Consider the following 4,357-nt stretch of genomic DNA (forward strand, 5'->3'; position numbering starts at 1 on the left):
TGTCCTGCTGCTTCAACTAGGCTGACTTACCTCCAAGTGAGACCTGATAAGATCATCAAGTGAGATAGTATTAACTTTAAAAGGAGGGAAAGAGAAAAGAATCCAGGACAGAGCCCTGGGTGCCCCTTCGGTTAATGAGAAGGAATGAAAATCCACAAAGGAGACTAGAAGGACAAAGCCCTGGGGGGACCTATTAGTGAGCATCATCTGTCACAGAGGTGGAGAGGAGGAAAACCTAGAGAGGAGAGAGCGTACAGGTAGAGAGGATATCAAAGTCTTCATCGTAAGACTAAGGTTCCAATGGGAGGTACAACAACGTGAGTAACGGAGAGGGGCTAGCCCTGATCCTTTGCACCCCAACCTGGGGAGAGGCACAAATTACTCTCTCCTCCTCTGTCCAGATAGACCTAGGAGCATGAAGACAGTGGTTAATGACTTCTTCATCATAAGATTTTGAGTTGGAAGGGACCTTAGAAATTGTGTGGTCCAATATTCTCATATTACAGAGTGGGACAGGAGAGAACATGTCAGGGCATATTAGATCATAGAATCTTGGGTTTAGAGTCAGAGGAGACTTCTTGAGGATCCAGCTCAACCCTCTCATTTCATTTCTCCAAAACCTAGAGAGTTGGATCACCTAAGCAGCAAATGGAAGAGACAGGATTTGAACCCAAGACCTCTGATTCAAGAGCTGATGAGTTTCCCACTATCCCTCAGGGCTTATTGATGTAGCTCACCTCTAAAAAAAAAAAAAGTATTTTTTTTAAACAAAACTTTCATTCTTGAATGTGTTCTTTCTTTCCCCACCCATCAAGCCTTGCAAACAAAGAATAACAAAAGACATAAAACAGAGAAAAGAGGAGTCTGGCAAAATTCACCTCATTAAAGTGTGACAAAATCTGCAGTGTTAGACACCTATTACACACACACACACACACACACACACACACACTCCCCAACTCTGCAAAGATGAAATCATAAATTCAGGACCTGCAGGGACCTTAGGGGACATTTATTCCAACCTCCTCATTCTACAGACGATGACACTGAGGTCATAGTGACACAGTGATTCCATCAAGGTTGAATAGATAGGGAAATTCTCTGTCCACAGGGCTGGTGCTGTTTAATTTGCTGGGGCTGTTTGAGTGGGGGCTTGCCTCCAGAGAGCTGCTTAGTAAGCTAAATGATCTAAATTGGGAAATCGGAAGGTCCTACAGCCCAGTTAAAAAATAGTTCGTTAGTACAGATGTGTGTGTGTGTGTGTGTGTGTGTGTGTGTGTGTGTGTGTATGTGTGTGTGTGTGTGTGTGTGTGTGTGTGTGTGTGTGTGTGTGTGTGTGTGTGTGTAAAATCACCAGGAAAGGACTTCCTTTACCGTATTAACCTGAATAGAAGAGTAGCTTTTCCATCAGCATTTCATAGAGAGAAATAATGACTGGCTGGGGGGTTGGGGGTGGTGTGGACCCTCAGGGGAAGGGGGAGAAGTAAGGAAGAACTTATACGATGGGACAGAAGTTTCTTAGAAACCACTAACAGCCCTGATCTCTGGCTAGGAGAGGCTGCTCCTCAAGCAACACACTCCTCTTAGCAGTTGCTGATAGAATCTAAGGGGAATCTGGGAGATGAAGCAATGGTGGAGGGAAGCCTAAACAAAGAGGGTAAGGGAGAAGACAGAAGAGCCCCATGATCGCTGGATCATGGGATCCCAGATTTAGAATGGGAAGAGACCCCAGAGGCCATGTAGTCTAACCCCCTCCTTATACAGATGAGAAAACTGAGGCTCAGAAAGATTGAGTCAAGATTGAATAGACAGTAAATGGAAGAAGTGGAATTCAAGTAGGGACCTCAGGGGCCAACTCTCTCATTTTATGGAAGGATTTTAGGGATGAGATGATTTGCCCAAGATCCCCAAGAAAACAGGCATCAAACAAGGGATTTGAACCCAAGTTCTTGTCCCCATGCCACACTAATGGACACTTCCATCAGGGGTTGGGCTGACTCCATTTATAATGGAGTCTCAACCATAATACTTGAAAAATGGGTTGACTGGGGACAGTAACTGAGAATTGAAAAAGTTGTTTGGGGAGTTTTCATAGAAGGAAACCATGGATGGTGATGGTGTCTCTGGAACTGGACAATTACGGCCGGGCCAATATGGCACATCTTCTGTGGTCATATCATTTAGCAGAGAGTGATAAATATGTGGTCCTCTTCTTTGTGCCCAAGTAAGGGGATTTACTTCCCTGGGGTCATGAAGTTCAGCTTCCCAACTAAAGTAACCGGCACGAGTCTCCCAGAGGGGAAGAGAAGGTTCTGGGGCTATGAGGGGGACAAATAAGGGTGTTTGCAGCCAGCGGTTGGGGAAGGGGCGAGCCCTCCAGGATGTGGATGGGATTTGTGACTCCCTTCCCCCACTCCTTGCTCCCCAGTAGAAATCAGCTACAAATCTCAGCTTGTTGGAAACAGATGGCCTTGGCTGACGAATAAGCCACCGCAGGCTGCTCCACCTGTTCTCAGGCTGGAATAATCAGCTCGAGAAACGTCGGGCGCCGAAATAACTTACGACAGCCTGCAATGTAAGAGCTCAAGTCCTGAAAATCTCGGAAGCAGACCACCCCTCGCCAGCTCCCCTCAAGCCCTCCATTCACCAACCCTAGAGGCCATTGGAGGAAGCTAATGGAGTAGGGAAGATAGATGGATAGAGGGACCCCGGAAATGTGCTTGAGGATTTGCCCCCCATATATACACAGAATGCTCTCCTTGAGAGCAGGGACCCTTTCATTTCTGTCTCCCCAACTTGGCCCTTAATGGGAACTTAATGAGTATTTGTTGACTGATTGGCAGCATAGGAAGAGGATGGCTGAGGGTGGAAGAAATGGAAGAGCATATTCTGCAGCTTAGCTGGTACCATTTATGTCTCTCTCCCATCTTTAGCAGTCTCCTCAGGTCAATCAATCCCTCAAAATAATGTGAAGATAATAATAGTGTCAAGATCAGAGATATAAAACTAGAAGAAAATTACCCAGTTCCACCACCTTATTTTACAAATCAGGAAACTGAGGCCCAAGAAGGTTGTGATATATGGGATTTTACATGGAAGGGTTCTCAGAGATCATTGAACACAATTCAGATCAATTTATCTCTCAAAATAATGTGAAAATAATAGTGTCAGGATCAGAGATATAAAACTAGAAGGGTTCAAAAATCACCCAGTTCAATCACTTCATTTTACAAATCAGGGAACTGAGGCCCCAAAAGGCTAAGTGATACATGGAATTATAGGTGGGAGGGATCTCAGAGATCACTGAGCACAATTCTCTCTTTTACAGAGAAAGCAAATGAGACTAAGGTAAATTATGTGACTTGGCAAGGTTATAATACAGTAATCTTCAGAGTAGGGGGTGGGGTGAAATTTTAAACTCAGACCCTGCTACTCCAGACTGGGCCTGGGCAGGGCCATGAAGATATGGGGTTAGAGTGGGGCTCAGTTCGCTATTTCTGAGGAGCAGAAGGGAGGACTGAGCCAAGTACCTTGGATTTAATTGAATTTTTACATCAAATGGATAATTCCTAATCTGAGCCCATGATTTGGCTAACAGCCTGGTGGCCCCAACCTTGTGGGGAACCTGGAAGCCTCTGGGCTGGTGGGAAAAAGCTTTGTCCTCTTGCTGATGAAGCTGCCCACAGTCAGCTGGGCTAATGCTCCCTGGCACAGAAGATGAGACCATCACTGGGAGTGACAGTCCAGGCAAACAGCAGTGACAGGGGAGAGGGGGGAGGAAATGGTGGGTTCAGGGCCAAGGTGGGGGCCAGTTGGAGAGAGGGAAGGAGAGAGGGGAGCAAGGAAGGGAGAGGCGGAAGAAGCACAGTGGGTAAAGTGGAATTTAAAACTGGAGTCCTGCGGTCAGATCATAGCTTTAAAGTGGATGGGGATCTTACCAGCCAATAGTCAGCCCAACACTCATTCACAGATGAAGCTACCGAGGCCCAGAGAAGGGACATGATGACCAGGATCCCATGGGCAGTAAGAGGCCGAGGCAGACTTTCAACCAAGGTCACAGGATTGTAAATACAGACTTGCAAGGGACCATAACACTGCATTACTAAGCCTCCAATTAATTTTAATCTCTTCTTCAATAGCCCTTTATTAAATATAATTTCAATTGCATGGTGGTTAGTAAAGGATTGTTTAATTTTTTTTTTTTTTTACATTTGCTAGTGAGTGCTGGAAGAGATCATGGAGGCCCTCATGTATAATTCCTTCATCTTACAGATGAGGAAACTGAGGCACAGACAAGGTCACACAGCTATAAGCATTTAAGGTGAGATTTGAACACAGGGCTCCCTGATTTCAAGTT

Source organism: Antechinus flavipes, chromosome 4 (assembly GCF_016432865.1).
Source record: "Antechinus flavipes isolate AdamAnt ecotype Samford, QLD, Australia chromosome 4, AdamAnt_v2, whole genome shotgun sequence".
NCBI classification, from domain to species: Eukaryota; Metazoa; Chordata; class Mammalia; order Dasyuromorphia; family Dasyuridae; genus Antechinus; species Antechinus flavipes.